This window comes from Asterias amurensis, chromosome 1 (assembly GCF_032118995.1).
Source record: "Asterias amurensis chromosome 1, ASM3211899v1".
NCBI classification, from domain to species: Eukaryota; Metazoa; Echinodermata; class Asteroidea; order Forcipulatida; family Asteriidae; genus Asterias; species Asterias amurensis.
In genome coordinates this window covers 2784171-2797358 of record NC_092648.1, presented here as the reverse complement: position 1 = coordinate 2797358, position 13188 = coordinate 2784171, and the positions used below count along the sequence as shown (strand labels likewise).

The window sequence follows — 13188 nt, the reverse complement described above, 5'->3', positions numbered from 1 at the left end:
TGATGACATTGATATAGTGATATAGGGTACTTTTCATTTTTAGCCTACTGGCCCAAGTCCTTCTGATTCCTTCACTTTGGATACTGAAGGTTTTGAAACCCTCTGCGAATGTCAATGTTAATGTGAATTTGACATCACAACTCTGTTTTTGCTGCAATATTAGAAAGAGAGTTGAGAACAACTCAACTGCTTCAAATTCTGAAGTATTTGTGCCAATTTGTGATGTCAACATTCGTATGGCAAAGCGGCTTCGCAAGAAGTATGAGCCGGGCTTAAGGCTTTCAACTTACCTGTTTACAGAGAAGGTAGTTCTTTTTGTCAAGCTGTATGATGATAACTTGGTCTCATCAAACATTACTTGTTGACATGTTGATGTTTTGGAGACTGTAGCTATAGGCAAAGGAAACAAACACACCTTATTAATAAAAAGTAGTATGTGCTTTTGAAAGAGACCTTGTAGGCCTAAATGAGCAACTGACCCAAGTCCTTCTGAATTATTCACTTTGGATACTGAAGAAGGAATTGAGACTGTTAGGGTTTCAATTTACCTGTTTACAGAGACAGTAGTTTTTATGGTCAGACTGTTCGATGATTGGGTCTCAGCCTTGTTGACATGTAGATGTTTCGGAGACTGGAGCTATAGGCAAATGAAACAAACGCACCTTATTAATAAAAAGTAGTATGTTGAAAGAGACCTTGTAGGCCTAAATGAGCAACTGTCATTTGAGCCTACAGGCCCAAGTCCTTCCGAATCATTTACTTTGGATACTGAAGAAGGAATTGAGACTGTACGGGTTTCAATTTACCTGTTTACAGAGAAGGTAGTTCCTATGGTCAGACTGTTTGATGATTGGGTCTCAGCCTGTTGACATGTAGCTGTTTCGGAGACTGGAGCAATAGGAAAGGAAACACACATTATTAATAAAAAAGTAGTATGTGCTTTTGAAAGAGACCTTGTAGGCCTAAATGAGCAACTGGCCCAAGTCCTTCTGAATCCTTCACTTTGGATACTCAAGAAGGAATTGAGATAGTAAGGGTTTCAATTTACCTGTTTACAGAGAAAGTTGGTCCTATATATGGTCAGACTGTTCGATGATTGAGTCTCAGCCTTGTTGACATGTAGATGTTTTGGAGACTGTAGCTATAGACAAAGTAAACAAACACACATTATTAATAAAAAGTAGTATGTGCTTTTGAAAGAGACCTTGTAGGCCTAATTGAGCCACTGTCATTTGAGCCTACAGGCCCAAGTCCTTCTGAATCATTCACTTTGGATACTGAAGAAGGAATTGAGACTGTAAGGGTTTCAATTTACCTGTTTACAGAGAAGGTAGATCCTATGGTCAGACTGTTCGATGATCGGGTCTCAGCCTTGTTGACATGTAGATGTACACCTTATTAAAAAGTAGTATGTGCTTTTGAAAGAGACCTTGTATGAGCAACTTTCATTTGCGCCTACTGGCCCAAGTCCTTCTGAATCATTCACTTTGGATACTGAAGAAGGAATTGAGACAGTGAAGGTTTCAATACCTGTTTACAGAGAAGGTAGGGTCAGACTGTTCGATGATTGGGTCTCAGCCTTGTTGACATCTATAGATGTTTTGGAGACTGGAGCTGTATCAAGGCAAAGGAAACAAACACATATTATTGTTAAAAAGTAATACTTCTCATACTTATTGTAGCACCACAAAAGTAATTTTGTACAATTCATAAAACATCAGGGCCCAGTTTCATGGCTCTGCTTACCGCAAGCAAAGAATATCTTATGGAAGCAGGAAATTCATCAAGTGAATCTAACAGCTTGCTTAGCAGGGACTTTTGGCTTGTGCACGTAGGTACTCCACGTTACTAGGAATCTTTGCTTACACAGCTAGTGCAGAAACTTGGCGCTTAGCAAGCAATCGAGGAATGGTGATCAAGGTGATCCCTGGAGCATTCTATTTTGAGCAATATGTTGGGATACAGTAATTGAGGATACTTTCCTTGACAAATTAAAAAAAAAGTATATACTGCCTTTTAATTTTGACTACAGCTGAGGTGATTAAAAGGGAAGGTATATGTTTGGTAAATAATCTTTGGTTAGAAGCTTTATTTTAATAAATTTTGTTCAAGTTTGAAATTGGAGATCCTTAAACATGCAAATAATGTTTAAATTTTATCACAGTATGTTTATTTGACCCTTTGGTGAACAGATTGATGTTATTGTTTTAAGGGTAAATTAAAACGAACAATGCAACTCATTTATGGTTCTTGGTGCTGTAGGCCTACCTGGTTACAGCCGTTTGACACTTTCTGATCAGAACAAGAATTAAAAGTTCACAGATTTACAAACAACTTACAGGGTTTACAGAAGGCAATAGTGAACGACTCCTCTTGAAATATTGTTCCATGAAATGCATTACTTTTTGAGAAAATATTAAAACAATTGCCCGATTATCAAATTCTTGATATATCGAGAATATAGCAGATTCATTTTAAAAACATGTCACGACACAGTGAAACGTGTGGAAACAAGGGTTGGTTTTCCCATTATTTTCTCTCGACTCTCGACTTTGGACAATACTGTTTTCCGATGTTGCGCAATTGCTTAGCAGGAACAGGAATACCAGCTACTTTTCCAAAAAGTTTATTTTGTTGCGACTGGTGCTACACCAACTATTTGTTTAGCAAAAAATTTCTGCTAACCGGCTTTATGAATTTTAGGCTCAGTTTCAGAACAAACTCGCTTTGGACGGGTTGTCAAGGACGATTGTGCAAAAAGTAAGTTTTCAAAACTCAGCCTCCAAAAGTTTTAAAAACAAAGACTATAGGCCTATAGCAAATTCACACAAGCGGAACACAGTCCTTCTTTTCTATAAGGGCCCGTAGCACTTGGGCATGCTTTTAAAAGAATTTTAGTCGTGCATAATACGTTTCAATTTGGAGAAGTTTCGGACGACATATTCGGTAATTCTAACCTGCACATTTCAACAATGTCGTCTGCGCACCGAATAATTGAGTCAACACATGTGTTTTTTTATTTTACTTTTCGGCCTGCGGGTTGTGTTGTAAAATCCAACATTTCTTCAAATTCTGCGAATGAAAATTCTTTGCAGCACTTTTATTTTCAAGAAAAAAAAAATCTCAACTCACCATTACACTTTTGTAGTAGTTTGAACCCGGAAATCCGGTGAAAAGCTGAATTTCTTGGAGATAAAAGACACGGAAACTTTTCAAAGTCCTCCATTTTTTCTTTGAAATGTGCAAATCATGCAGATTTTCACCTACGACCCCGGCCGGCGTCCTCCGTCCAGCCCCCAGCCAATCAGCAACCAGCTTTGAAATTTGCATAACAAAGCCGGACCTTCTACAATTTTCTTGGCCAACTTTTGTGACCATATTAGGTTCTAAATGGGCGGGCCCTGCAAGAGTTGAAACTATTTATTTTAAAAGGGGTGATCGGGTACGTCTTCTTGCATGGGGTAAACTCGTGAAATTATTAAACCAGTGTTTACATGGTGAGATTATTATTGACTGATAATTAAGTGAACAATGACCCTAGAAGAAAATATCCAAATCTGCCAAATTCCCAATTTGTTGTCGGGTAATTTCGTCAGTTTCTTTTCACCCGTTGAACCCGACTTTTCACTGCCATGGATCCCCATTATTATTATAGAATACCCTTCCCCACGTTGGTGACCCAACGCTTCTCTGTCCCTACCAAGGAGTCTGTACACTTTCTGTACAGCCTTTTGGTAAGTTGTATTAGCATCTGAGGAGTCAGTGAAGTGATCAACCAATGTTTTTGTTTTACACGTGTTTGACATACGATCGAAACATGGGACTGATTTCTGATACTAAGTAAAATTAAATACAAATGAAACAAATTTATTTGCTAAGCAAAAATTTAGTGGGGCACCAGTCAAAACAGTAACCTTGTCTGTGATTAGCAAGATTAGCGACGATTATAATTGATTATTTATTTATTACTTTTATTTATTTATGTAAAAACATTATTATTGAATGCCGGAATAATGAATACTCGAGAGTTCCAATACTCCTCGAAGTTGTTCTATCAGAAAATACATTCAAACAAACTTCTTTTTTTAAACAGTGTTGATCCCATGAGGGCGCAATACCAAAGTATGTGCACTTTTGTACCTAAAACCACAACCAAATGCTTACCAGAATAAGGTTACCAGTCAAACTATTACGTGAGATGTACAATTTGTTGTGACTGGTACCCTGCTCACTGCTGCCTAGTAGAAGACATGGGCTTTCTCATTCATATTCCTTGCCAAAACAAAAAAGGGTCGATTTTTGCCTAGAATCGATTTCATGTTTTGTTATCTTTATGCTACTTTTGCCTATCGATTAGCGTTATGTTTTCAAAATTTAGTGTTCTTGAAAATATCGACTCTGGTAACCGGCTTGTGTTTCGGATACTTCTATTATTCGGAAATCGGTATCATTGGGTCTGTTCTTCGCGCGCCAGACTATTTCCAACGACGAGGCGAGTCTCGATGCGAAGTGAGCAATTTGAGGCCGAGGTAAATGTCAATTATTTCTTCATTAACCATCACTCTTCCTTATTCTAAATGAGTCGAACATATCTTCAGGTATTTCTCATTTGAAAAATTCAATTGATCTTTGCATAGGTTGTAATACTTCAACAAATTATGAGTTTATTTTATAGGTATAAGCGCGGATTCACTTTTTAAAATGGCGATTTTACCCGCGCCATATAGCTTACGTTACACACGTTACACTGCAGCCATGCTGTTTCAAATTCCGACCCATACTTTCAAAGTATTTTTGCTTTTTTTTTCTAGAGATATCAAATGAATCTTTAAAGCCAAAAACAGACACGTAACGACAAACAAAAGATGTCAGAATCACAAAAAATTACCACCCTCCCAAAAATAAATGAAAAAATAATAAAATATTAACCATCATTGTGTTATAGTCCTCTGTGCAAATTGTGAAGTTTGATTGGTCGAGAACCAACTATGTGACGCGCAACAAAAGCGCATGTTACATGGCTCGATGATCCCTGGCTACACGGCAAATAACGGTTGCATGGTTTCTGACTGGCACCCCGAATAAAGATATTGACAAAATAGGGACATAGCCAATATAGGGCTAGATAGCTCAGTTGGTAGAGCGTTGGCACGTTAATCCGGAGGTCGTTGGTTCGAATCCCACTCTAGTCAATTCTTTGTTCAACCCCAAAATCATTTTAAAATTTACCCAGTCAGTTTCCCTTGTGGTTTATATTGATATTATTTTGCATGTTACAGGAACCAAGTAGATGTCTGAGACCTGCAGTTGATGAGCTTCCTAACAATGTACAAAGAGTCTGATAAATGAACTGCTCTCTCCTTGATAAAAGGTAAGGGAAACTTGCGAGTCATGAACATTAGAACAGCAGTTTAGTTCATAAATCTATCATAGTGTCCTTCATACCTTGGCAAACTTGCCACCTTTCTTCTATTGTACTTTCTACTGGCAACCGAACTGTAAAGTTGAATGAACTTTTGTTGGTGTGGTGGGGGGGGGGGAATGAACACTGTTTCGGGGAAATCAAATATCAAACTTTCCTTGGATCAAACTTTAACACCAAGAGTGATAACTAGTAAACACAAATGGTAGTGTGGGGGTTGTCTTGCTTTGCAAAGTTTGTCATAAAAAAAATGAAACAAAATTTCCTATTATTTTCACTTTTTGGTTGTGTGGCAGCTGGTCAACTTGTTGCAGGTGTTTGCAGCCGCTTTGAGCGTTATTTTTGGTACAAGCTGTATTCGGTTGCTATGGTCTCTAAAGTATTCAGACACTTAAACCTGTGCCATTATTCTTGTACACGGAGATTCATCCGAAAAAGAGTGGAACTGTCACCTACTCGATTCCTCTTCAAAAAAATAACCCCCAGTGGACATGCAAGAGGGAAACACAAACAACAGAAACATGGGCCGTCTTTTTTATTATGCTTTAAAATGTTGAAAGATGTTGAGATGATTTGAATGGGCCACTATGGTCAAAGCATTATTAAACGGTTGCTGCAGATGAAGACAAACCACAACACACCTCTTTTACATAATGTTGTTTATTCATGTTAGCTACAGACAGATGCCAATATCGGATGAAGTCTACCCCTCCAAAAGTAGATGCATGATGTCCATGCTGCCCAGTGTCAAAGTACAATGATGTCTTCCCAAACAAAAGGTAAGAACCAGTTTCAACATGGAGGTTCAATAGTGTTGCTTATTTGGACTATTCAAAATCCTGGCCCAACATAGGCCACTGAAAAAACTGGTTTTATAAACATACATGTTAAAGAATCAAGGATGTCTTCATCAACAGTTAAATTGAACAATAATTATCAACAACCACATAATTTGAGATGCATCAACAAAAGCAGTGTAAAGTTCTCCTCTCTGTAATTGTTGTATTAATTCTCTGTAGCTTTTCTTGAAATTTGATTAAATCAAAACCTACCCACCCCCTTAATTTTTTTACTAGTGTTTTTCCTGCCATTGGTGGCACTTTTCAAGGGTCCCAGCACGAAAGACCCATAATCAAAAAGTGGAATTAACACTGAATTACCACTTCCTCAGAAAACCAGTGTAAAATCAGTGTGTGTTGTGATGTAAAATTTGTGAAATCGTGAACTCAAAGAGTGTTTATCTCTGCTAATGTGAAACTTCCAATGCGTGTCTCCAGACCTCACAACGCTGTTTTCACGAAAACTCTGCATTTTTGCTGAGCTTGGCACAGATCCAAATAATTTGTTTAATTGTGAACCCACTTTTAGATATATAGAAAGGAAAAAATATATAGTTGGAAATCATTAGACACTCAATTTTGTTTTAAAGCCATTGGACGCTTTCGGTAAACAGTATTGTCCAAGGCCCACACTTCGTTTGTTATATCAAATAACAAACCTGTGAAAATTTAGGCTCAATCGCTCATCGGAGTCGGGAGAAAATAACGGGAAAACCCACCCTTGGATTCCGCGCGTTTCGCCGTGTTATGACATGTGTTTAAAGTAAATCCGTAATTCTCGTTAACGAGAATTGATATCGTTTTGCTGTTTTCTCAAAAAGTAAAGCATTTCATGGAATAATCTTTCAAGAGAAGTCTTTCACCACTACCTTCTGTAAACCCTGTAAGTTATTTGTAAATCTGTGAACTTTTTGGGTTTTTTTCTGAACCGAAAGGGTTCAATGGCTTTAAAACAAAAGAAGAAACATTTAAATATTGTTTGAGGTGATCTTTATTGATAAATTCTTAAACTACCCTTGTGCTTATTACTTGTTATTGTTACTTGCTAGATAAGGCTTTATTGTTTTATTTTTCTGCATGATACAGCATGGGTTGTCAGCTCCACAGAGATCTACTCATCAACCATGAAGATGTCTGAGACCTGGAGTTGATGAGCTTCCTATGTACAAAGAGTCTGATAAATGAACTGCTCTCTCCTTGATAAAAGGTAAGGGAAACTCCTAAGCCGTGAACATTAGAACAGCTGTTTAGTTCATAAATCTACCATAGTTTCCTTTATTCATTGATAAACTTGCCATCTGTCTTCTATTGTACCTCCTACTGGCCACCAAACTGTAAAATTGAAGGGGGGGGTGGGGGAAGTGACACTGTTATTAGGAGAGCATATCTAATTTCCCGCTTAGTCTATACATGTATACAGAAAGAGAGGTTATTCAAAGGTACCAATTTTGAGACCCAATTATGTAGCACCTTATTATAAGAACAAGTTTCAACAATTCAATAACTAATAGCCCAAGGTGTTGCTCGTTTAAACTTTTTATAATCTTGGCTCACAAGATGCTACGGCCAGGAACACCGGGGCGAACCCCTTCTCTCTTTGATAAGTGCACTGGGTTCTTTTATATGCGTTACACAACACATGGGACCAATGGCTTTACGTCCCATCCGAAGGCCGAAGCATTGGTTAAGAGTCTGGCTTAAGGTCACAGCTGATTCAGGCCACGGTGGTCTCTAAAGTATTCTAACACTTTAAAACCTGTGCCATAATTCTAGAACATCTTTTTCATTTTGCTTAAAGCCATTGCACCCTTTCGGTTCAGGAAAAAAAATAAAAGTTCACAGATTTACAAATAACTTACAGGGTTTACAGAAGGTAATGGTGAAAGACTTCTCTTGAAATATTATTCCATGAAATGCTTTACTTTTTGAGAAAACAGCAAAACAGTATAAATTCTCGTTAACGAGAATTACGGATATATTTTTAACACATGTCATGACACGGCGAAACGCGCGGAAACAAGGGTGGGGTTTTCCGTTGTTTTCTCCCTACTCCGATGACCGATTGAGCCTAAATTTTCACAGGTTTGTTATTTGATATAGAAGTTGTGGTACACAAAGTGTGGGCCTTGGACAATACTGTTTACCGAAAGTGTCCAATGGCTTTAAATTGTTGAAATCAAGTCTTTTGAGATGACTTGAATGCCGCCCTCAAATGGTAAAAGCCTTATTAAATTGTTGCTGCAGATGTAGACACACACCAACACGCCTCTTTTACAAGATATTGTTTATTTTTGTTTAGCTACAGACGGATGCCATTGATGAAGTCTACCTCTTCAGTAGTAGATACATGATGCACATGCTACCCAGTGTCAAAGTACAGCAAGGTCTTCCCCGTCAATAGGTAAGAACCAGTTCCAACATGTGGGTTCAATAACTAATACCTCAAAGTGTTGCTTTTTTAGACTTTTTATAATTTTTGCTGAACAAAAACCATGAACAAAAAGGTTTTATAAACAAACATGCTAAAGAATCAGACTTTCATCGTCAACAGTTAAATTAAATAACATGAACCAACATTATCTTGAGATTTTGGACAATTTGAAACCAATTTGATTGAGTTTACTCAATTGTATGTAATTATTACACATGACACTTGTGTCCTTGAGCAAGACACTTAACCATAAGCTTCTCTCCACCCAGGGGTAAATGGGTACATGTGAGGGCAGAGTTGGTTCTTGTGATTGATTACCTTATTGATTTAAGGCCCAGTGACCAGGGGTAATAATGTTGAAGCGCCATGAGCATCACTACGTGACAAACCTGAGCGCTTTATAAGAAGCCACTGTTATTATTATTCTTTCGTTTAAAAATGTTGAAGTTGATCTTCAATGGTAAATGTTCAAACTACCCTTTTACTTTATTACTTGCTCTTACTTCAAAGCTTAATAAGTGTTATTGTATTTTGTTTTGGATTGATAGCTGGAGCAGTCATCAGACAGCGAGGGCAGTCATCAGACAGCGAGGGCAGTCATCAGACAGCGAGGGCAGTCATCTCAACAGAGATCTACTTATCAACCAAGTAGATGTCAGAGACCTGCAGTGGATGAGCTTCCTAACCAATTACATTGACTCAGGTAAATAAACTGCTCTCCCCTTCCTTTATAAAAGGTTGCAGAATTTTTTTTGCACATTACGAAAGCTGATGGATCAATCATGAATCTATCCCAGTTTTGTTTTCATTAGTTTTTTTCACTACTTTGTCTTGATAGTTCATGCAATAGACCGATCCATTAGGCTGCGCCCTCAGTGTTCATGTGAGCAAGAACACAAGAGCCTCTCCAATGCCTCTCCAATATCATTCTGCACAACCCTGCTGTGCGCGCCAAGCATACACGCACGCATGTCGGACTTTGTATTGTCGGACTTTTGGTTGCGCTTTGGGTTGTGATTGGTCAATACGCTATGGGGTGAAGCTTAATGGATCAGTCTATTGGCAGTAGAGTAGCTAGACTTATAAAGTACGGTGTAAAGAGTTGGGTGAAATTCCACTGTATCATTCAAGCCAAACAAATCTATTCTAGTCTTGAACATTGCTCAATTTTACTGTTGTTTCAAATGTTTACATCTCATCGTTCGATCTTGATCATCTTTATCTTTTTTTTGTTTAGTACATGAAAAACTAAAATTACATTGTTTAATGTCACAGTGTAAATATACCTTAATAATAAACATTTGTCTGTCTTAATATGTAGATGGTGTCTACCTGTCACACATTTCCGAGACCTGCAACTGCGTGTTGTCAGCCCACTGTCTACATATCACCTGTTAATGTGTGTGAGGGTTACGCAAGAGGAAGGTAAAATACCTGTGGTTGTTTTACACTAACATCAAAGGGTGGTCTGTTTTTGCAGCACTCATACCAACAGAATATCTCGTCACATACCACAACATTTTTGGGGATGAAATGCCGGCACCAGCCTAACCCGAAATGAGAGGTCTGTCCCTACAGATTGATTACAGATTTAAAAGATAGGAAACATGTTTTTGATTAACAAAACCCCTTTAACTGTACAAAATTACAATTTTAAATAATTAAAAAGGTTTTTAGTACAAACCATTGATATTTCTTAAGTTAAACCATAAACTAGGAATGAAATTATTTCGCATCGTATGATGATAAGTAAAAGATCTGGAATGTGCTGTACACCATGCCTGATCTAAAACAAATTTACACAAATTTAGTTCAGGCAAATCGGATCCAATTTATTTAAGGTACACTTTGGCAAAATTGATCTGAAAATTTAAATGATGTATAAATGGAGTCATCATTAATGGATCACCATATTTTTATGACAAGGGCAAATTAACTGCCCCTAGTTATGGCTAGTTCATTTAGTAATAATAAGTTATAATAACAAATATAATAATGTGACATATCTGTCTTAAATACACTCCTGGCGCAGGAGAGATGCAGAAGTAAGATTGCAATGAGTTACATTGTTAAGCATAAATAGAAGTTTTTGACTTCCTTGTTTTGTGTCCTGTTACATCTTAGAACACCTCAATGTTTTCATCTCACAGCATAAAAAAGCTGATATCCTAAAACTTAGAGAGTGTAGCCAACAACTCTCATTACAATCTTCAAAGCTTCAGAGTTTGAGAGAAAAAGTAATTTTTATTATTGAAACCTCACAGTCTTCAAGGCATTAATGAAGGAATCCTAAATGAGCAAGAAGCTTGTTGATTTCATTTGTAAGAATTATTTAATGTCAGAGGTAGATGTAATCTAACATTCAAGTAAATGTTCTTGTAAAAAGTAAGTGTACCATTTGCAAGCAAGCACACAATGTGTGTATTTTGAACTCACAAAGTTGGAGAAAAATTTACTGTTTCTCGGGGTGGAATACTTCTCAAAAGAGTGGCCTCAAGATTTCAGAAAGATAGTGGGTCTGGTATAGACTTTTGTTACCAGGAGGAAAAAAACCTTATCCTTCAAACCAGACTTCTTGCAAGGTACACTTATTTTACTCCACAACTTAAAGCAATTTGAAGGTAGCTCATAACTCAATAAGTATAAGTAGCCATAATCTTTGCATTTTATGTTGTTGACTTAAAGACACTGGACACTCATGGTAATTACTTAATTGTTAGCATAAAAACTTACTTGGTTACGAGCATGGGAGTGCTGTTGATAGTATACAACGTTTTGAGACACGGCTCCCTCTGAAGTGACATAGTTTTTTAGAAGAGGTAATATCTCACTCAAATCTTACGCAAGGTGTACAGTGCCTTCAAGAGGTATTATTTGCATAGTGGACAAAGATCTTAAAAGCAAATTATTATTTGGTATTAATGAAAAAATAGACATTTAATTAAAAATGTCCTTCACAAGTTTTGCCTAATAATATGTGATAGGCTGACGAGTCATTAAGTATTTTTGATACTTTCTTGATAAATTAATTAGTTGACCAAGTGTAAAACATAAGTTACATACAATACCAGACATTGTAGTTTCTTGACAGGAATACCTGATACGATGACAGAACTGTTGCACTATAATCAATTGGGCAAGAAAACATTCCTCATAGTAAAAAGTGTTACTAGCATACAATCTGTTGCAAACGATTTATCTATGATTTCTGGTATTTGGATTTTAAAACTTGCACAATTTCATGGAGGTGCTTAAAGCCCCCAAAGTGGCTAAGCACAAACATAAGTATGCTTACCAAAATATGGTTACCAGCCTAGCTACCATGCTATGTGAACAATTTGTGACTGGTATGGTATCCTGCTCATTTCTGCTGAGCTGAAAACTGCTAAGCAATATTTTCAGCTAAAGCAGCTCTGTGAAGATTACTTTGTTGTGCTTAGCTACAAGAAGGGTCACGAGAGTGCATAAAACATCACTCTGCAAAAGGTTCAAAGTTTGTGCAAAATAAAACTAAATCAAAACTATTAGTATTGTCTTACGCTGATAAAGATTACTTTGTTTACATTATAATATACTCTTTGAAGTTTGAGTTGTCAAATAAAATGATTCTATAAATGAAAAAAGAAATCTCTCTATTTCCCTTACTTAATGTGCTATTGTTTTACATAAAATGTGTTGTGGATTATAAGTATTAAAAGTAACTTAAAAGTATTAAACTAAAAGTATCATACCACACCTTTAATATGAAAAACCCCTACCGTCAAATTACATCTGAGAACAACCACTTTAATAGAAATAGTTCCACCCCATTAAATACTTTGAGTAAAACGTACTACACCACACCTTTAATGCAAAAATCAAAAAAACCCTACCGTTAAATTACACCTAAGATTTACCACTTTAATAGAAATAGCTCCACCCCATTAAACACTTTGACTAAAAAGTATCATACCACACCTTTAATATGAAAAACCCCTACTGCCAAATTACATCTAAGAATAACCACTTTAATAGAAAAAGTACACCCCAATGACTAAAAAGTGCCATACCACACCTTTAATACAAAAACCCTTTTCATTAAATTACATCTAAGAATAACCACTTTAATAATACAAGTTCCACCCCTTTACATACTTTAGATAAAAGGTACCATACCACATCTTTAACCCCTTACTGTTAAATTCACGTAAGAATAACCACTTTAATATAAATAGTTCCACCCCATTAAATACATTAACTAAAAATTATCATACCACATCTTTAATACGAAAAACCCCCACCTTCAAATTACATCTAAGAATAACCACTTTAATAGAAATAGTTCCACCCCATTAAATACATTAACTGAAAAGTATCATACCACACCTTTAATACGAAAAACCCCTACCGTCAAATTACATGGACGAATAACCACTTTAACAGAAATAGTTCCACCCCATTAAATACATTAACTAAAAAGTATCGAAAAACACCTTTAATACACCACTTCAATGGAT

The 13188-nt window shown here is 36.7% G+C and overlaps 1 long non-coding RNA gene across 2 annotated transcripts in view; it reads left to right on the top strand.

Annotated features, from left to right (window-relative positions):
• The window catches only part of LOC139939390 (uncharacterized), a 35258-nt gene extending 23011 nt beyond the window's left edge, over positions 1-12247 (top strand). Inside the window, exons 1-7 of one of the 2 annotated variants that reach the window (XR_011786299.1) lie at positions 4347-4529; positions 5280-5371; positions 6096-6201; positions 7348-7468; positions 8561-8662; positions 9241-9395; positions 10014-12247. This is a non-coding gene — a long non-coding RNA (uncharacterized lncRNA). Of the gene's footprint in view, positions 1-4346; positions 4530-5279; positions 5372-6095; positions 6202-7347; positions 7469-8560; positions 8663-9240; positions 9396-10013 lie in introns of those variants that run through there. The other variant, XR_011786296.1, reaches the window with a different exon arrangement.
• Positions 12248-13188: the final 941 nt, after the last annotated feature.